At 58.2% G+C, this 21,116-nt stretch overlaps 1 protein-coding gene and 2 long non-coding RNA genes across 3 annotated transcripts in view; 2 read left to right on the top strand and 1 right to left on the bottom strand.

Moving 5' to 3' along the window:
• The first annotated feature begins 4,954 nt into the window (after window positions 1-4,954).
• On the top strand, window positions 4,955-12,161 carry LOC149123666 (uncharacterized). Its single transcript, XR_016213823.1, has 2 exons — window positions 4,955-6,008; window positions 11,229-12,161. It is a non-coding gene; the product is annotated as an uncharacterized LOC149123666 (long non-coding RNA).
• Window positions 5,854-11,229, bottom strand: LOC149123667 (uncharacterized). The gene is made up of 2 exons (XR_016213824.1): window positions 8,082-11,229; window positions 5,854-7,607 (listed from the first exon to the last, which is right to left on the bottom strand). It is a non-coding gene; the product is annotated as an uncharacterized LOC149123667 (long non-coding RNA).
• A 5,838-nt stretch (window positions 12,162-17,999) lies between the features above and the next one.
• KCNG2 (potassium voltage-gated channel modifier subfamily G member 2) overlaps window positions 18,000-21,116 on the top strand; it is a 45,607-nt gene continuing 42,490 nt past the window's right edge. The window contains exon 1 of the mRNA XM_051840431.3: window positions 18,000-18,113. The gene's annotated coding sequence lies outside the window, so the exon portion shown is untranslated. The remainder of the gene's footprint in view (window positions 18,114-21,116) is intronic.

The following is a 21,116-nucleotide window of genomic DNA, read 5'->3' as shown; positions in this document are numbered from 1 at the left end:
TTGTGTCAGCCCTCATGGTCACTCCTGTCACCACGTCCTCATGGCTGTGTCAGCCCGCGTGGTCACTCCTGTCACCACGTCCTCATGGTTGTGTCAGCCCTCATGGTCACTCCTGTCACCACGTCCTCATGGCTGTGTCAGCCCGCGTGGTCACTCCTGTCACCACGTCCTCATGGCTGTGTCATCCCGTGTGGTCACTCCTATCATCACATCGTCATGGCTGTGTCAGCCCGTGTGGTCACTCCTGTCACCACATCCTCATGGCTGTGTCAGCCCACATGGTCACTCCTGTCACCACGTGCTGATGGCTGTGTCATCCCGTGTGGTCACTCCTGTCACCACATCCTCATGGCTGTGTCAGTCTGCATGGTCACACCTGTCACCACATGCTGATGGCTGTGTCAGCCCGTGTGGTCTCTCCTGTCACCACGTGCTGATGGCTGTGTCAGCCCGCGTGGTCTCTCCTGTCACCACGTGCTGATGGCTGTGTCAGCCCGCGTGGTCTCTCCTGTCACCACGTGCTGATGGCTGTGTCATCCCGTGTGGTCACTTCTGTCACCACATCGTCATGGCTGTGTCAGTCTGCATGGTCACACCTGTCACCACATCCTCATGGCTGTGTCAGCCCACATGGTCACTCCTATCACCACATCGTCATGGCTGTGTCAGTCTGCATGGTCACTTCTGTCACCACATGCTGATGGCTGTCAGCATGCATGGTCACTCCTGTCACCACGTCCTCATGGCTGTGTCAGCCCGCGTGGTCACTCCTGTCACAGGATCACGTCCACCATGTCCACCTGCACAGTCACACCTGTCCCACCAGTGTGTCTTTCTTGCCCCTGCGAGCGAAGCTTCTCTAAGCACAGGATCCAGGCCTCTCCCTGAGTGATGATCCAGGGAAGCTCTGAATGCATGGAAACTGTTTACAATAACAGCAAACGGAACCGGGAGAGGCCGTGGTGACCCCGGGGGAGGCCGTGGTGACATCTGGGAGAGGCCGTGGTGACCCTGGGAGAGACTATGATGACACCCGGGAGAGGCCATGGAGACCCTGGGAGAGACTATGATGACACCCGGGAGAGGCCATGGTGACATCCGGGAGAGGCCGTGGTGACATCCAGGAGAGGCCGTGGTGACATCCGGGAGAGGCCGTGGTGACATCCGGGAGAGGCCGTGGTGACCCCGGGAGAGGCCATGGTGACCCTGGGAGAGGCCGTGGTGACATCTGGGGGAGGCCGTGGTGACCCCGGGAGAGACCGAGGTGACCCCGGGAGAGGCCGTGGTGACCCCGGGAGAGGCCGTGGTGACATCTGGGGGAGGCCGTGGTGACATCTGGGGGAGGCCATGGTGACCCCGGGAGAGGCCGTGGTGACCCCGGGAGAGGCCGTGGTGACATCCGGGAGAGGCCGTGGTGACCCTGGGAGAGGCCGTGGTGACCCTGGGAGAGACTATGATGACACCCGGGAGAGGCCGTGGTGACCCTGGGAGAGGCCATGGTGACATCCGGGAGAGGCCGTGGTGACATCCAGGAGAGGCCGTGGTGACCCCGGGAGAGGCTATGATGACACCCGGGAGAGGCCGTGGTGACCCCGGGAGAGGCCATGGTGACATCCGGGAAAGGCCGTGGAGACCCCTGGAGAGGCCATGGTGACCCCGGGAGCGGCCATGGTGACATCCGGGAGAGGCCGTGGAGACCCCGGGAGAGGCCATGGTGACCCCGGGAGAGGCCATGGTGACATCCGGGAGAGGCCGTGGAGACCCCTGGAGAGGCCATGGTGACCCCGGGAGAGGCCATGGTGACATCCGGGAGAGGCCGTGGAGACCCCGGGAGAGGCCATGGTGACCCCGGGAGCGGCCATGGTGACATCCGGGAGAGGCCGTGGAGACCCCGGGAGAGGCCATGGTGACCCCGGGAGAGGCCATGGTGACATCCGGGAGAGGCCATGGTGACCCCAGGAGAGGCCATGGTGACCCCGGGAGAGGCCATGGTGACATCCGGGAAAGGCCGTGGTGACATCTGGGAGAGGCCATGGTGACCCCGGGAGAGGCCATGGTGACATCCGGGAGAGGCCATGGTGACCCCAGGAGAGGCCATGGTGACCCCGGGAGAGGCCATGGTGACATCCGGGAAAGGCCGTGGTGACATCTGGGAGAGGCCATGGTGATCCCGGGAGAGGCCATGGTGACATCCGGGAGAGGCCATGGTGACCCCGGGAGAGGCCGAGGTGACCCCGGGAGAGGCTGTGGTGACATCTGGGAGAGGCCATGGTGACCCCGGGAGAGGCCGTGGTGACCCCGGGAGAGGCCATGGTGAACCCAGGAGAGGCCATGGTGAACCCGGGAGAGGCTATGATGACACCCGGGAGAGGCCGTGGTGACCCCGGGAGAGGCCGTGGTGACCCCGGGAGAGGCCGTGGTGAAGCCGGGAGAGGCCGAGGTGACCCCGGGGGAGGCCGTGGTGACCCCGGGAGAGGCCATGGTGACCTTGGGGGAGGCCGTGGTGACATCCGGGAGAGGCCGTGGTGACCCCGGGAGAGGCCATGGTGACCCCGGGAGAGGCCGTGGTGACATCTGGGGGAGGCTGTGGTGACCCCAGGAGAGACCGAGGTGACCCCGGGAGAGGCCGAGGTGACCCTGGGAGAGGCCATGGTGACCCCGGGAGAGGCCGTGGTGACCCCGGGGGAGGCCGTGGTGACCCCAGGAGAGGCCGTGGTGAACCCGGGGGAGGCCGTGGTGACATCTGGGGGAGGCCGTGGTGACCCCGGGAGAGACCGAGGTGACCCCGGGAGAGGCCGTGGTGACCGCGGGGGAGGCCGTGGTGGCGTGCGTGTGCACTTGGACACGCAGAAGTGGGCAGGGCTGCCTCAGCTCGCGCCCTTGCTCTCCACTGCTTGGTGAAGAGCTTTTCTCCGAGACACTTTGAGAATCTGCTCCGACGGACCCAGCGTTCTTACAGACAGGCCCCGGCCCTTCCTGGCATATCTGTCTGCACTGATGCCGCAGGAACTGTAAGTGCTGGGCTCCATGGCTTACAAGCAAGAGGAGGAACTCCGGATGGTTTCAGTCCACAGCCACACGGATGCCTGCAGTGTTGGCAGATAAGTCTGTAAGAAACTGCTAACAAATCGGAATTATTCAGCTTGGAGGAGGGGAAGAGGGCTGCAGTGGTTACCATCACCTCTCGTCTCTATTTTTAGCTCCTGCTCCCCCGTTTGGGAGGGTTGGGAGTTTGGAGGCCTGCCGGGAAGTTCATCTCCCAGAGCCCCACCGCCTGGGCACTCGCGCCGCCTGGGCTGTTCCTGCGCACCGTCAGGGCCGGCTTCCCCTGCTCTGCCGTGAGCAGCGCCACCCAGGGGACGTCAGCGTTGCCTCTGCACTGCACTGGAGACGTCACTGAGCGTCCTCAGCTCTGCACGAGTCAGGGCCGGGTGACCTAAGATCAGGTCTGAGTGACCACGTCTCACCTCCGCCCTGAACACAGCGCTGTCATTCACGTGGCAGAACATTCAGAATATGGCCACGGCCACACAGCAATGAACCTCAGCCACACTGTGGGCCCCTCCCCTCCCCGGGGGCGCTGTCAGCGATGGCGATGGAGGCCAGCCTGCAGCCCAACACCCTGCAAGGCACAGATGCTCACACAGGGGATGAGCTGGGTCCCAAGGGCCCCGGTGCCGAGGCTGAGAGCCTGGTGCGCTGTGTAGACCAGGCTGCTGCCTCCTGGGGGAAGGGCTACATTGCTCCACCAGCAGGTCCCCCACTCCCCCCGACTGCACCCTGATCTATCAGGACCCTCTTGCCTCTGCCCACAACAGTCTGTTCAGCAGTGGACACAGCACCCGAGTGAAACCAGGCGCAGCCTCCCTGGGAGCTTTGCCAGAACCTTCTCAACACTGGGGTCACTGGGACCTTGAGTGGTCAGGAGCCCCCGTCTCCCCTGGGAACACCACTGAGAAACAGCCGAAGACGCAGTGCTGGGCAGAATGGGAGAAGGATGGGCAGGCGCCCCTGGGGCCCGAAGTCTGGGTCTGCCTGAGCCAGACTCGCCTCCCGGCACACGCTGGCAGAAGAGCCAAGCCCTGTGCCGGTCACGCGGCTTTAAGCCAAGGTGCTGGCCCTGTCCGAAATAAGTGCTCTAGCACGGGGCCGGTCGTTGGAGTGAACACAGCTTCCGTCTGCTCAAACCCACAGCAGACCGGCTGGGAAGGGCACACGCTTCTCTCTCCCCTCCTTTTTCAATGCAGGCGTGTCTAGTGAACGAGGGGCCTGTCTGCTTAACTTCTGCCCGCCTAGTTGTTCTGTGCCAGGGAGAGCGCTTTGACTCCCCGGGAGCTCGCAGCACTTTAGAACGGCCTGTGTGGGGATGCTGCGGCTTCCTCCGCAGCACACCCGCAGGTGCCGCAGGTGCACCACCAAAGGCCAAAGGTCAAACTCCACAGGGTGCCATGACCCCTCCCGTCGTGTCTCTGGGCAGCTGTGCTTGGAGTGACAAGAGGGTCTGAGGACAAAAACTGTCCCTCTGTGCCTTGTATGTTTTCTACCTTTTATGGTTTTGAAAGTTAGGCAAGTTGGAAAATTCAGAAAAATCAAGGAAAGTTCAAATCACCCAAGTCCAGCACCCGAGAGACAACTCTCCAAGGCCCCGTCTCTGCTTTCTGTCCTCATTCCTGCTCACAAGTCCCTGGCAAGGCAGACACTCTGCCCAGCCGACTCTGTAGCATCGCGTGTCTCAGACGAGGACCAGGGAGCAGGAAGGCACAGTCAGCTGACTTAGCTGGCTTAGCCCAGTGCCGCCCCCGGTGACGGCTGGCTCTGCACAGTCACCATCAGCTGTGCACACAGCTTTATCAACACGAAGTGGACAGTGTCCAGTGTCATGAGACGCTCCCCAGGAGTATTTCTAATGCGACGTAATGGTCCAGGCATGCTGCTCTGCTCTGTGCTCTGTCAAATCTAATGCTGGACACTTTGACAGCTCCAAGCTTTGCATGTTACAAATACGGCTGCTGTGAGCGTGCCTGGGCCTGGCATTCTTCCATCTCCAATGTACTTCCTCAGGAGAGATTTTCAGAACAGGACAGCAGGGCTGGGTGGAAGACCCTCGTCTAATTCTACAGGAAAAACTGCCCTCGCTGCAGTCCGAGTTCCTCACCCCAGAGCTCGGGGAGTGCTTTCAAATGCCTGCTGACATTCGGATTTTTTGGCACTTTCATTTTCATCCCTTGGGAAGAACCTGTCTTGAATACTCTCAAGCACAGCCAGGGGTCATCCCCTCCGGACAGCAGCCCACAGCACTTCTCCCCCAAGGTGGCCCCAGCCCCTCCCACCCACAGGGACAGAGCGTGGCATGACACGTGCCAACGGAGCCTCTGCTGAGAAGTACCCACCAGCAGCCATGTCGGAGGGACACACGTATACCACGTGTGTACACACACGTGCCACGATGCCCAAGTCAGAAATGAAGTGAGTGCAGGGCGTGGGGACCAGCCCACAGCCGAGTGCGCACGCCTGCCCAGGGCTGTCCACACGGAGGCTCTGCAGAGTGGCCCCAGGACAGCAGCGCCACTGGCACTGGTGAGTGGGCTTCCCTGGCGACGTGAGGTCCACACAGTGGGAGCACGTGGAGGACCTGCTCACGGCCTCAGCTGTGGGGAGCCATTGCACGGCGCCCTAAAGATGGCGCCGGCTCCTTTCCCCCGGAAGGACTGGCGAGAAACAAACATCTCCTAATAAGGAGATGTTTGAGCTCCCTTCCGGCTTCCGCGTTGCTGTACCAATCAATGCTTGCCACTTGGCCGCTTTTGATTGGTGCGCGGATGGCTATAAGAGGGAGGGGAGAAAAAAGGGCGCGAGATTCAAAGTCTGAAAGAGGTTCCTGAATAAACTGCTGGAAGAAGAGCTCGGGTCGTGTCTTCCTTGCTGGTCGAGGGACGCGACAACTGGTGGCCCGTACGGGGAACATCTCGAACGCGAACTCAGAACTTCCTGCAGTCAGGGCAGCGCTGGTAAGTCCCCCGGGAAAATAAGGTGGGGATCCGCGATAAGAGCGGGCAGTCCTGCGATAAAAGCGGGAGGGTAGTTCTGCGATTAAAGCAGAGGAAGTTCTGCGACAAAAGCAGAAGGAGCTCTGACCCGTGGCCAGGGAAGGAGCGCAATTTTTTGACGATGGGTAATTCACAGTCCCGTCAAATTTTTCTGGCGCTGAATGCGCTGCTTCGGGAAAACGGTTTGAAACTTAAGCCTAGTACGTTGCATAGGTTTTTACGTAACTGCGATACCATTGCACCCTGGTATGGGGTTTCGGGAAGCCTTACTATCCCTTCATGGGACAAACTAGGCAGGGATTTGGATTTTGCATTTGAACAGGGTAATCTTGAAGGGGGAGTGAGACCAATATGGAAGTTAGTGCGAGCATGCCTCGAGGATGAGCAGTGTAGTGAAGCTATTCTGAGCGGTCAAGCTGCCTTGGAGGAGCTTCAGGAAGAGCGCTCTGAGAGAGCTGCCAGTAAAAAAGGGAAAACTTTGAAGGAGAGTCGGAAAAGAACTAGGAAAAAACTGTACCCCGATCTTTCCGAGTTGCGCAGCCCCTCCTTAGTAAGTAGTTCTAGTGCAGAAAGTAGCTCAGAAAGCAGCAGTGAGTCTGAAGAGTGTGGCGATAACAAAGAGTCTGGTATAAAGCAAGTACGGGAATTAAATCGGCAAATGAGGAAATTGCAATTAAAAGGAAAAAAGGAACTTAAGCATGGTACTTTCAAGGGGAACTTAGGGGAGGAGCCTGAAGCCTCTCCTCCTCAGTATGAGCCTGTATCCGCGCAAGAAAGAGGGCGGACTTTCTGTCCGGGAGTCTGGAAACAGGTTGGTGCGGAGTTGTTAAGTGCCTATCCTGTCTTCCAAGATCCGCAAGGGCAGAGGTACGAGGAACCCCTCGACATAAAGATAATCAAATCACTAGCGGAGTCAGTAAGAGCCTATGGCATCAGCGGCTCGTTCACGCTGGCTCAAGTAGAAAATCTTCAAAGATACTGCATGACTCCAAATGACTGGAGCGGGTTGGCTCGTGCCGCATTGTCACCAGGACAATACTTAGACTTCAGAGCTTTCCTGATTGACTTTGCCAATGAACAAGCGGCAGAAAATGCAGCGGCAGGGAATCAGCATTGGGACAGAGATATGCTGCTAGGCATAGGGAGATTCGCTAACCAGCAGACAGGTTACCCACATGCAGTGTATGAACAAGTTAACAAGATAGCCATCAAGGCTTGGAAGTCTATACCCAACAGAGGAGAGGTAAGTGGGAATTTGACAAAGATTACACAGGGACCCACCGAGCCGTTTTCAGACTTTGCAGCGCGCATGGTGGAAGCTGCGGGTAGGATTTTTGGAGATCCAGATCGCGCCATGCCGCTGATAGAACAGTTGGTTTTTGAGCAGTGCACTAAGGAATGCAGAGCCGCTATAACACCATGGAAGAGCAAAGGGCTTCAGGTATGGATAAAACAATGCAGGGAAATAGGAGGGCCGCTATCCAACACTGGCCTTGCTGCAGCAGTCCTTCAAATCACGAAGGGCAATAGGGGATCAGGGAACGCTGGAGCATGTTTCAGCTGTGGAAAAATGGGACATATGAAGCGGCAATGTCCGCAAAGGGGAAGAGGCAAAGAACAAAGACAGGAAGGACCAGGAATTTGTCCAAAATGCAGGAAGGGAAAGCACTGGGCCAACGAATGCCGCTCGGTAAAGGACATTGATGGCAACGTCCTTGTTTCTGGCAATGGTGGGGCGCGTCCAAAAAACGGGCAGCGGGGCCCTCGTCCCCAGGGCCCGCAAATATATGGGGCATTCGAGAGTCAGCATCAGGGCGCCCATCAGGACCAGCAGCAGGGGAGGCAAAGTCAGTGGCCCAGCTTCAGACATCCCAGAGACCACGGAGAGCCACTGCAGGCTCTGCAGGCCTGGACCTGTGCCACCACCAGACTCATACTGACACCAAAAATGGGAGTGCAAGCCATTGAGTCAGACTTTCAGGGACCCCTAGAGGAAGGGACAGTGGGATTGTTGTTGGGACGTTCATCCTCTACCTTGAAAGGTCTCATAATTCATCCAGGAGTCATAGATTCGGATTATACTGGCATGGTGAAAATCATGGTTGAGTCCCCTAGAGGTATAACAGCTATTAATCCAGGAGACAGGATTGCACAACTTGTAATCCTTCCTAGCAAGCATTTGCAGTTCAGTGCATCAAAGAAACAACGAGGAAGTGAAGGCTTTGGGTCCACAGGCGTAGATTGTACCTTCTTGTCTTTAGAACTAGACCAGAGACCAACCTTAAAGATAAAAATAAATGGAAAGGACATTCTCGGCCTACTAGACACAGGTGCAGACCGTAGTATCATCGCCTCCAAGGATTGGCCTCCAAAGTGGCCTAAGCAGGCATCCTCACAATCCCTTCGGGGACTGGGATATTCAGAAACTCCTGAGATGAGCGCAGTAATGCTGCGCTGGGAGGATGCAGAGGGACATTCAGGCACGGTGCAACCTTATGTTTTGGATTTACCTATCTCTTTATGGGGCCGAGACCTTTTGAAAGACATGAACTATAAATTAAGTAATGAATACTCCCGTGTTTCTCAAAAATTGATGAAGGATATGGGACACCATCCGAATTATGGAATAGGAAAATTCTTACAAGGAAGAAATGAGCCCACTGAAGTAGTGCAGAGGCCTTCTCGCCAAGGGCTGGGTTTTTCATAGGGGCCGCTGAGGAAGGTATTCCCATTACTTGGAAGCACGAGGACCCAGTGTGGGTTCCTCAGTGGCCTCTGTCCTCAGACAAATTGGTCGCAGCGCAGCAATTGATTCAAGAACAATTGAATTTAGGACACATTAGACCCTCTGTATCGCCTTGGAATACTCCTATTTTTGTAATAAAAAAGAAATCCGGGAAGTGGCGGTTGCTACATGACTTGAGAGTTATTAATATGCAGATGCAGGTCATGGGGCCGGTGCAACGTGGGCTGCCTCTTCTATCTGCACTTCCACAGGGATGGCCCATAATAATAATAGATATTAAAGACTGTTTCTTCTCCATACCCCTACATACAAAGGATTGTGAAAGGTTTGCCTTTACCTTGCCGGCGTGCAATCATGAGCAGCCTGACCAGAGGTATGAATGGGTTGTGCTTCCACAGGGCATGGCTAACAGCCCCACAATGTGTCAGCTATTCGTGGGTCAAGCGATTGGGCCTTTACGTAAGAGATTTTCTTCCCTAAAATGCATCCATTACATGGATGACATCCTCTTAGCAGCAAAAGACGAATTCGTATTAGATGATGGCTTTGCATATTTGATTCAGTTGTTAGAAAGTAAGAAGTTATTTATTGCCCCTGAAAAGGTTCAAAAAGGAAGCATTGCAACTTATCTGGGATCCTGCATAACTAGTACTCAAATTGTTCCTCAAAAGGTGGAATTGCGCAAAGATAGTTTAAAGACTTTAAATGATTTTCAGAGATTATTAGGAGATATAAATTGGGTTAGGGGTTATTTGAATCTTCCCAATTATGAACTTAAGCCACTTTATGTCATTTTGCGTGGTGATTCGGCATTGGACTCACCGCGGTGCTTAACTCCGGAGGCCAGGGAGGCCCTAGAGAAGGTAGAAAAGAAATTACAGGAGGCATTCTTATGCAGAATGAATGAAAATCTGCCATTGTCATTATGCATTCTCCCAACGCTTAGCCAACCTACAGGGCTAGTATGGCAGGAAGGTCCGCTTTTATGGATACATCCAAGGAGCTCTCCAGCCAAGTCTATTGAGTATTATCCGGCAGCGGTGGCAAAGCTAGCACTGGAAGGTTTGCAACAATGTTTACAATATTTTGGAAAATTGCCGTGTGAAGTGATTGTTCCTTATGATGCCAAACAAGTCAACGTCCTATGTGCTCTTTTAGATGATTGGGCAGTGTTTCGCTGTGGGTTCCCAGGCTTTATAGACAATCATTTACCAAAAAGTCCATTGTTACAATTCTTTAAAGAACATCCGGTAGTATTTCCAAAAATTACAGCCGCTGAGCCATTACTAGGTGCTCCAAATATATTTACGGATGGGTCAAAAACAGGCTGTGGGGTTTATATGGTAGAGGGTAATGACCCGGTATTTCATCAGTTTCAGCCAGGCTCACCTCAAGTTGTGGAGTTAAAAATAGTTATTGAGGTCCTTAAGCAGTGCTCTTTTGCCTTTAATTTGTTGTCAGATTCCTTATATGTGGTGAACGCATTAAAGATATTGGAAACCGCAGGGCCGATTAAACCTTCTAGCCCAATTGCATCCCTATTACATATAGCCCAGCAGTTGCTTTGGTCACGGAAAAATCCCTTTTTTGCTCAGCATATTAGAGCCCACACAGGCATGCCTGGTCCTTTATGTGAAGGCAATGCGCGAGTAGATCTGTGTACTAGACAGGAATTCATCTTTTTTACCACTTCCGCAGAGGCTGCTAAAGCTTTCCATCAATCTTTTCATGTCAACGCGCGCGCTTTGCAGCAGAAATTTCATCTTTCCCGCGCAGATGCCAGACAGATTGTACTTGATTGCGCTGACTGTGCTGTTACTCGTGCACAACCTAGTGTTGGCGTAAACCCTAGAGGGTTACTGCCTGGGAGAGTATGGCAGATGGATGTGACCCATGTATCGGAATTTGGGAAATTGAAATATGTTCATGTCTCAGTGGACACGTGCTCAGGCATTATGTATGCCTCTCCCCTCAGTGGTGAATCTACACGTCAAGTGATCGCTCATTGTCTGGATGCATGGGCCGCCTGGGGGAAACCCCAGGTGCTAAAAACTGATAATGGCCCGGCCTATACATCTCAAACCTTTACCACCTATTGCCAAAAAATGGAGGTTCAACTTGTCCATGGATTGCCATACAATCCTCAGGGCCAGGGCATAATTGAGCGAGCACACCGCACACTGAAAGAATATCTTTTAAAACAAAAAGGGGGAGTTGGCTATAGCCGCACCCCGAGAGAGAGAATTGCCTTAGTCTTATTTACAATTAATTTTTTAAATTTGGATGTGCATGGGCACTCAGCCGCGGACAGGCATCAGCAACAAGGAAACCCAAGTAGAGGGTTGGTAAAATGGAAAGATCTCTTGACGGGCCAGTGGCGTGGCCCTGATCCCGTGCTGGCATGGGCACGAGGTGCTGTTTGTGTTTTTCCACAGGATCAACATGACCCGGTGTGGGTTCCGGAGCGAGCGGTCAGGCGGGTCTGCCATGAGGAGAATCCTGCTGTTGCTTTTGATACTTCTGCCTCAAATGCAGCGGACACTGGCGGAGCAGAGATGGGGGATTCTATCAGTATTCCCAAAGCCGATGCCAAATTGGTCCACGGAATTTGACTACACCTTGGAGCAACTGCGCCTTGCCGTGGTCACCATCAACTCCACGCGTGTGGATGTCTCCTTCGCATCTGGACTGTCATCCCAGATCCAGCTGTCTCCAGCCTGAAGGAGTGGGTGGGACTTGGAGCTTTGACGGGGTTGCTGTTACTTGTTGTGTTATTTTGCCTGTGGTGTTTGTGCAGGATGAGGACAGCTCATTGGCGGGAATTGGCCATGATAGCTCAAGCCTTTTATGCCCTTGAGGCTGGACAACTGCCGCAAGCATGGCTGGCCTTCCTTGAATGCTAGGCATGGGTGCAGGGTGCGAGGCAAAGCACTGCAGAGAGAACGAGCCATTACGTTCTCTGGAAGGCAAGTCTGTCTGCATGTGGGTTGGCATCCCAGATCCCACCCCCGCGAAAAGGATGCTGTTCCAGGTGGATGCCTGGCAGTGGGGGACAGACCCCTACCTTCTCCTGTAATCCTTAGATGCCTAGTTCTAAAACAAAAAGGGGGAACTGTGGGGAGCCATTGCACGGCGCCCTAAAGATGGCGCCGGCTCCTTTCCCCCGGAAGGACTGGCGAGAAACAAACATCTCCTAATAAGGAGATGTTTGAGCTCCCTTCCGGCTTCCGCGTTGCTGTACCAATCAATGCTTGCCACTTGGCCGCTTTTGATTGGTGCGCGGATGGCTATAAGAGGGAGGGGAGAAAAAAGGGCGCGAGATTCAAAGTCTGAAAGAGGTTCCTGAATAAACTGCTGGAAGAAGAGTTCGGGTCGTGTCTTCCTTGCTGGTCGAGGGACGCGACACTCAGCATGTCCTTGGTGCTCCCCAGAGGCCATGGCTAGGGTCCTCCCAGTCCCACAAGAGAACAGGGACCGAAGTTACTCAGACGCATGTCGCATGCCAAGAGCGGGGACTCCTGCTGCGCTGTGGGTTTATGCTCATTGCCAGCAGATGCTGGAGGCCTGGCCACAGATGGAAGTGTTCTCCAGAACTGCGGGGAGTCCTGTACTTAGCTCCAGGCCTGTAGGGCTACGGCAGCCCGGAAGCCACGGTGTGGGACTCGTGCCGCGCAGAGGGCCTCCTGGCAGCCTGGGAGTCCAGGTTTGCTGCAGGAGGAGAAACAAGACCTACGTATCGACTGGAGCATGGTGAGGGTGGCCTTGTGCAGGAGGAGGAGGAAAGCCCGGCATGGAAACGGTCCCATTGCAAGGGCCGCTCCCCTGAGACGCACACGCCCCTAGGAGCAACCATCTGGCGCTCACGTCGGCTGAACGGGAAGCCCAGGAGAGCGCCACTCAGGGGAGTGGCAGTCAGCCACAGCGGACAGGGAGTGAGGGAGCAGGTCGCGTCCCAGGGGCTGGGCTGCACTGGAGGGTCCCGGGTAGACGCAGTGCTGTTTGCACAGCTTATAGGAGGCAGGAGAGTACTGAGGACTTCCAGGCCGGGGACGAAGGCCGAGATGCCTCTCAGGTGCAAAGAGCCGACAATTCCAGCAGCAGGCAGGACCAGGAAAGGGGCAGTGGAGGCCAATGGGCCTGCCCGTCCCTGGGCTGCTCTGGGTTTAGATTTAGCTTCCTGCAGCACAGGCGAGGGTGGCCTCGGGCTGCGTGGCACTTGGGAGCGGCTGCCGCTCTCACTGGCTCTTTGCATTCTGCAGAGTCGGCAAGCAGGGTGGGGTGGGGGCTCTTGTTTTTGGAAGAATTGAAAACTGGTCCTGAAGGCCGGCGCCGCGGCTCACTAGGCTAATCTTCCGTCTGCGGCGCCGGCACACCAGGTTCTAGACCAGATTCTGTCCCGGTTGCCCCTCTTCCAGGCCAGCCCTCTGCTGTGGCCCGGGAGTGCAGTGGAGGATGGCCCAAGTGCTTGGGCCCTGCACCCCATGGGAGACCATGGGAGACCTTTCTCTCTGTCTCTCTCTCTCACTGTCCACTCTGCCTGTCAAAATAGATAAATAAATAAATAAATAAATAAATAAATAAATAAATAAATAAATAAAAGAAAAGAAAAGAAAACTGGTCCCGAAAGATGGAACCCACGGGCGGGCGCCATCCTTGCTGTGTAGCTGCACTCGGGGCCTGCCTGCTTGGAGGTCACCGTCCCATCAGTCGGCACACAGCCGGCATCACTGCTTTCCCTTCCACGGCTCCCCAGCGCCTGCTGTGGGGTGCGTGAGCCGGCTGAAGGTGCCCCGTCCACCCGCCCACTGAGCCACTGAACTGCGTGGGCGACAGAGGGACTCCACTCTGCACCCTGAGGCATCGCTGGGGCGGAAACAGCCCCAGTGGCGTTTAGTGCAGTAGGCTGTACGTGTTAACCAACCCAAGCACCCACAGTTGCCATCGAGTTAGCCTGGGGGGCAGGGTGAGCGCTAGGTTCACGGGCGCCCAGCTCCGTGTTCCAGGGTGGTGTACGTTGAATGAGCCGCAGCTGCTGGCTACAACCTCACAGACACCTTGAGTCGGGCAGGGCAGGAGGTGGTCACAGCGGTGCAAGTGACTCCAGACGCCGGGCTCAGGAAGTTCAGGGCAGGAAGCCCCTCCTTGCCAAGCCGGTAAGTGTGCAGCTGTCGGCTCCGGCAGCAGCCGTCGACGGGGAGCACTAAGCAGAGGGCTCACCACACGCAGGGTTTGTCTGAACCCAGTCACAACCCTTTAATTTACACCGGCTCCAGGAGCACACCTGTTTCAGATGTGAGGGAAAGGACTAGGCGCCGTGGGCAGCAGCTGGGAGGTGGCCGGCAGCAAGCCCCTCCCTGTCTGGCTCCAAGTCGGATGAGGAAATAGATCGGGAGCGGGAGAACTGAAGGGCAGGGTTAAAAGAAAGGACCAAAGGCGGAAACTCAAAGGGAGACGCGTCTTCCCTGTGCCGGGAAACTCTTGATCTGTCAAAGCAGACCAGCGCGGACCAGGAGGAGGTCGGGCTGGCCGAGAGCAGCCCTGGCGGGAGGGCGGCTCTGTGGGCATCGCAGGATGACGGGAAGATGGGTGATGCTGAGACCAGTGTTTTCTGGGGGCTGTGGGGGGCTGGGACAGCCAAGGGGTACAGCATTTCCTTAGGGGTGGCGGAAATTTTTTTAAAGATTTATTTTTATTTATTTGAAAAACAGAGTGACAGAGAGAGGAAGAGACAGAGAGAGAGGTCTTCCATCCGCTGGTTCACCCCCCAGGTGACCGTAAGGGCCGGAGCTGTGCCTATCCAAAGCCAGGAGTCAGGAGCCTCTTCCGGGTCTCCCACATGGGTACAGGGGCCCAAGGACTTGGGCCATCTTGTACTGCTTTCCCAGGCCATAGCAGAGAGCTGGATCGGAAGAGGAGCAGCCAGGACTAGAACCAGTGCCCATATGGGATGCCAGCACTTCAAGCCAGGGCATTAACCCACTGCGCCACAGTGCCAGCTCTGGAAATTTTTTAAAAAGATTTACTTATGTATTTGAAAGTCAGAGTTATACACAGAGAGAAGGAGAGACAGAGAGAAGGAGAGACAGAGAGAGAGAGGTCTTCTATCCACTGATTCACTCCCCAAATGGCTGCAATGGCCAGAGCTGAGCTGATCCGAAGCCAGGAGCCAGGAGCTTCCTCCGTGTCTCCAACACGGGTGCAGGAGCCCAAGGACTTGGGCTGTCTCCACTGGTTTCCCAGGCCATAGCAGAGAGCTGGATCAGAAGTGGAGCAGCCAGAACTCAAACCAATGCCCACATGGGATGCCGGTGGGTGGCAGGGACCCTGCTGCCTCCAGGTGTGCCTTAGCAGGAAGTTGGAACAGAGCTGGGACTGAATCGTGCCACTTACCCACCCCTCGCAGTGTCCGATGACAGTGGAAAACTGGAGGAAAAAATCATTGTCAAGTGATAGAGTTCAGGTAAAGTGTGGTATTTTCCACAGGAGGAACTCTGTTTAAAACGGGAGGCCCGCGCCACGGCTCACTTGGCTGATCCTCTACCTGCGGCGCCGGCACCCCAGGTTCTAGTCCCGGTTGGGGCGCAGGTTCTGTCCCAGTTGTCCCTCTTCCAGGCCAGCTCTCTGCTGTGGCCCGGGAAGGCAGTGGAGGATGGCCCAGGTGCTTGGGTCCTGCACCCCATGGGAGGCCAGGAGGAAGCACCTGGCTCCTGGCTTCGGATTGGCGTAGTGGCCATTTTGGGGGTGAACCAACGGAAAAAGTAAGACCTTTCTCTCTGTCTCTCTCTCTCTCACTGTCTAACTCTGCCTGTCCAAAAAAAAAAAAAATGATATCAGAGACTTGAAAACGCTATTTTCTGGGTGGCAGAAGTCTAGTATATTACTTGTACTAAGATGCTGTTTTTATAAACAAATATATATATAAAACTCAAGTGTTTTGCTAATGCTGACAAAGTTTAGATGATGGAAATGGAGTTCAAGTGGTTATGTTCTTGTTTGTGTTTTTCACACAAAAGTTTACAAGTATTACAGGAATTCTGAAATCTCTGCTCCTTCTGACAGAAGCCGCTCAAACGAACAGGTGCACAGCCCAGGCCTGCGACGACGTCATTCAGAACAGGCAGTAAAGGCTGCTCCTGTCAGGATTCCGCGCGTTCCAGCCCCGCCCCCAGGCTGTCGGCCCCACGCTGTGATCCTGGCAGGGCTGGGACCCAGGACGGTGGCTGCCAGGAGGTCCCACATCCCTGGCACCCGCATCCTTGTTTCAACAACCATCAGACAGAAGTCCAGGGAAAAGAGCAGTAAATGTAGTAAAAGGAGCGGGACACGCGTGGCTGGAGAATGAAGGGGCTGGAGCAATGAGGAGGAAGTGGAGATGGACTCCAAGAGGCTCAGCCCTGGCTGCGGCTCACCGAGAGCCCGGCCGAGCCGCGTGGCCAGAGAGGGAGACCTGGCTGGGACCGCCCGCAGCGGCGCGGCCCCGTCCTTGTCTGCAGACGAGCGCCTTGTGTGGGAAGCTGCACTGCCTGGAACGAGGGAGATTATTACACATTTTGGAAGTGCCTGCAACCATGATAATAATCGGTTTGTTTACTCTGGGCCACCTGTGTCCTAGCATCAACTCATTCAGTGATGAGAACACGCGGAGGAGGGGGTGCCGCCATTCTCCCTGCCTGCAGTTGGGCCGCAGATCCGGGCTCTGCACAGCCAGGCCAGCAAGTCCTGCTGCACCGACCCAAGAAGGCGGTGTCAGCCCCGCCCTGGGACCCCACCAGACCACCCGGCGACCTGCAGATGCGTAATCTGGGCAGACCGGCCACTTCTGATGCCCGGCTGATGCCGTGTCCATTTTGTTAAGTTAACTCCTCCCCCAACATCGGAGCAGACCGCAGGGGTGGGAGGCAGACCTGCTGGACAGCAGGGGCGGAACCCCAGCACCTGATCATACGCAGAGCAGTGGCTGCATGGGTGACCCCAGCGATGCCGTTGGCTCACGAGGAGACCCGAGCAAGCAGGGTCGAGATTCTCCGTTGCTCTAATGCCCGAGGTCCAGCACTCGACGAAGTTTGTTGAGCTCACACTTCGGGAGGTTCAGGCCTGGTGCCAGCGTGGGCTCGGCTCCAGCGAGGACTGTGTTGATGGCTGCACGGTGGCCCCACCACCTCTCAACATGGCCACTCTGCGGACCTCTTGGAGGGTCACTCAAACCAGAGCACTCAGGAAAACGCTGGGGAAAGCTGACATGAGAGAACGTGGTGGAGGCACCTAGAACATGCTACACGTGGATTCCACGGCACCAGCCTGGAGACTGTGGATCAGGGAGAAAAACCCAGTGCACAGACTGCTGAGGCCTAGAGAGTGCCGTGACGGGCGTGCAGGGTCATCTGGGCAGGGCATTGTGGGAGACAGGCCGGTAGCCCTGCAGCGGGAAGGGAGGTGACAGCAACCCAGGGACCGGGCGCGATGAGGGACTAAAGGGGGCAGCCAGGGTGGACCTGGGGTGAACATTCCCTCCCTGTGTGGGACTGGGATGAGGGAATTGCCCAAGAAACCCCCAGACACCCCCCCCCCCCCCCGTCTAGGTGTGTGGCCGGCCTGGGCCCAGAGCCCCCTGCAAGCTTCCCATGAGTTCTGTGTTTATTTTCCGAGAAGCGGTTTCCATGAGAGCTTCTGCGTGTAAAGGATTCCAGCCCACTTCTACCTCCCGCAGCCTGAGCCCCCGCAACAGTGATCCCTGCGGGAGGCGGGCCGCGGCCTCGGGGCGCCCACCTCCACGAGAAGTCCACGGAGAAAACCTCCTCCCAGGGCCTGGCGCGGCGCCGAAGCCTAGAGAACCGTGCGTGTCGTGCCTGCAGCCCTGACCCAGGCCGGCGCCCCTGGGACGCGCCTGGTCCTCCGACTGCACACGCACAGCCCCGTCCACGCGGGCGTCCCCGGCCGCCTCCCGCGGCTTTGGTGAACCCCAAAGGCCCGCGGTCTGCTCCTTTGCCACACAGCCTGCGGGCGGCGGGCGTGGACGGGAGGCGGCGGTGGCTCTGCAATGGCCAGAGTGCGAGCGTGTGTGTGACACTGACCACTTGTGCGCGCGCCGTGCCCAGGGTCCGCCAGGCCATCTGCCAAAGACCGGCGCTGGCTCCCGGCTCCCGCCGCCTGGGGCTCCTCGGGACCCGCCACTGGGCGCGAGGGGGCGCCGCGCCGCCGCGGGCCTGGACGCACCGGGCCGGGCCGGGGGCGGTGCGCGGGGCGGCGCCGGACTCGGGGCTGCGGCTCCAGAGACGCCGCGCTCCGTCCTGAGGAGGCCGCCGCGGGGCCCCGACTCCGAGGTAAAGTTGGGCGCACCGCGAGGCCGAGGGTCTCCACCGGGGGTCCCAAGGCAGGACCAAGGCCGGGGGAAGTGTCCGCCCGGCGCCCCGGCAGGAGCCGGGCGGGGGGATCGGGGGTCTGCACAGGAGGGACCAGGACGTAGCCCGGCAGGGGCGCACACGCCTGTCCGGGGTCGGCGAGCTCTCATGGAGGTCCTGCCCCCCGTCCGTCCGCGGGGACCCGGGTGAGCAGGAGGCGGCGAGCGGCGTCCCCAGCCCGCAGAGGACCAGGGCTGCCCGGGGCTCCCCAGCGCCTGTCCCGGCTCGGAGGGTGGGCGCGCGCCAGGAGGGGCGGGTTGTGGGCGAGTCCCGGGCGCACAGGGTCCTCCCCTGTGCCCTGATGCGCTGCGGGGCGGGGTGCGGTGACCGCCCGCCGCCTACCTGCGCTCACGGGCGCGCGCACGGCCGCCTTCCCGCCGGCCTCGGGGCGGACCTGGATTTGGGGAGGGGGCCGGGCTTCGGCGTGGACCCGAGTGTTCGCTGCGCCCTCGTCCGCCCGGCCCTAGGTCGGGGCGGGGACGCTGGTCCCGGGGTGCGAGGAGGACCGGAAGCTGGGGAGGTCCCGGCGCTGGCGGACGGCGCGGGGTCCGCAGGGGAAGTGGGGTTCCCTCTGCGCCCCTAACGGTGTCCCAGGCCGTCAAGTCCCAAAGGAGCCCGGGGCGTCCTTGAGCGCGCGCGCCTTTGGGCTCCCGCGGTTTTGGGGTGACCCGCAGGCCCGCCCCCATGGTCCGGTCTTCGGAGCCCGGCGCAGAACTCGTTCTGTCCACCTAGCCCTTGTATCTAGGAAGCCGCCCCCGCCGCCGCCCGCCTGGAGTGCGTGTGCCCGGCCGGGGGGTCAAGAATGGATTTTGACCCAGCCGGGAACTCGCGGGGACCCGCAGTGAGCCCCGCGGCCGTCCGGGGCTCCCCCGACCCCTCTCCCCAAGTCGCCCGGGTGCGCACCGGCTTCGACGACCAGGGGCTCCCTCCCGCGGGGAGGACACAGCTCGGCGCCTCCCAAGGGCAGGGCGGGCGCGTGTTGCACTCCCCGCAGGACCTTTGTTGAATTTAAGAAACAAATCGGGTGTTTCTGCGAGCTTGGGAAGGAAGGGAGCAAAGCGAGGTTCTGCCTGGGTGAGGGTGAGGGCGGCAGCTGTCGCTCTGCGGGGCCGGCAGAGCCCTGCGGTCGGTGCCCCGTCGGGGTCGGAGCCGAGCCTCCCACCCGCGGCGGGCCGGGGGAGGCCTTGTGGTGGGCAGCACGCGCACCGTCAGCTGGCGCGCTCGGATCTACCGCCCAGGCAAAACCAGGGCGCTGATGCGGGGCGGGGCGGGGGCGTCAGGAGCCGAGGCGGTGCGAGGTTCTCCCGCACGGTGGTCCTGGGCCGGCCTTCCCAAAGCGGCTCCCCGCAGGCGCCGGCAGGGCAGCGCGCGCAGGGCCGTTTGGAGGGGAGCGGGAGGCTCTGTGGCTTGTGCAGCTTGCGCGGATGTGCGGGGGTGGGAGACGGGGAGCAGATGGGGCGCCGTGGGTGGGTGCTGGGGGCAGGGCAGCCCTTACAGTGAGGGCGGGGTGGGGAGGCTGCGGGGGTCTGCATACCTGTGGGGTAACACAGACTCAGGCCTAAGGCTCTGTCCAGGGAGGTCCTTCAGCCATGAGGCCAGGCCAGGGCTGCAGGGAGGAGGGTGCTGGCTCAGCTGTGCTCCACAGAGACGTCTGTCCCTCACCTCTGACCTCATGGTGAGAGTCCCAACCCACCCTGACGAGAGCGGGGCCTGCCCCCACAGCTGGTGATCTGCACCCTGGAGCTTCTGAGGCCCTGGGGATCCTTTCTGAAGTCAAGGAAACATGACCTTGTCTATTGGAAGATTTTAGAGGTCCACCTTCTTGGAGGCAAGCTGGCCCCTGGCTCCTTTGCCGGGGGCCGGCGCCCCAGCTGGCATCGCGCCCGTGGGTGGGCAGTGCACACCTGGTTGTCAGAGCCCTGTTGCTGAGACCCCAGGACAGACACGCGGACACTGGCCACAGCCCCTGCAGCTGGGGGCATGCATCGTACCTGGGTGCAGGCGCTGCGTCTCCAAACTCGGGTCATAAAAACGAGGGCTCAGGGCGCTGGCATTTGGCCCAGAAGTGAAGATACCCGTGCCCCACACCGTAGTTCCTCGGTTCAATTCCCATCTCCAGCTCCCGAGTCCGGCTTCCTGCTAATGTGACCCTAGGAAGGGCCGCTGGCTCAGGTCGTTGGATTCCTGCCACCCTCGTGGGAGGCCTAGGTCAGGTCCCTGCCTCCCGCTTCAGCCTGGCCCAGGCCAGTCTTGGTCTTTGAGGGCATTTGGGGAGTGAACCTGGAGATGAGGCTGTCTTTCTGTCGCTCAGGTAAATAAATACCTTTTTAAAAGTGAAATCAGTAATAGATTCACTAAAAAAAAGCCCACTCAATATTCTAATTTGTGGGTTTAGAAAAGGCTAATCGAAATGCAGAAATAGTGCCGATCTTTACCGCGTTGCCGTGCTCCGTTCAGGAAGCCGGGACGTGCGGCAGAACTTCCAGCCGCTCTGTGCACCTGTGAGGCTCCCGGGCCCGGCTCTGCGGCTTCCGGAGCAGCGGGGAGCTCCACCCCCCATCACTGTGGCCTCTCTCGCTCGCTCTCTCTCTCTCTTTTTTTTTTTTTTTTGACAGGCAGAATTAGACAGTGAGAGAGAGAGAGACAGAGAGAAAGGTCTTTCTTCCGTTGGTTCACCCCCCCAAATGGCTGCTACGGCCGGCGCGCTGCGCTGATCTGAAGCCAGGAGCCAGGTGCTTCCTCCTGGTCTCCCATGGGGTGCAGGGCCCGAGGACCTGGGCCATCCTCCACTGCACTCCCTGGCCACAGCAGAGAGCTGGCCTGGAAGAGGGGCAACCAGGACAGAATCTGGTGCCCCGACCGGGACTAGAACCTGGGGTGCCGGCGCCGCAGGCGGAGGACTAGCCAAGTGAGCCGCGGCGCCGG

This window comes from Oryctolagus cuniculus, chromosome 10, assembly GCF_051225735.1.
Source record: "Oryctolagus cuniculus isolate XC-2025 breed Fujian yellow rabbit chromosome 10, ASM5122573v1, whole genome shotgun sequence".
In the NCBI taxonomy this organism is placed as follows: domain Eukaryota; kingdom Metazoa; phylum Chordata; class Mammalia; order Lagomorpha; family Leporidae; genus Oryctolagus; species Oryctolagus cuniculus.
Note: the sequence above shows the minus strand (reverse complement) of the source record. Positions and strands in the feature narration are given on the sequence as shown.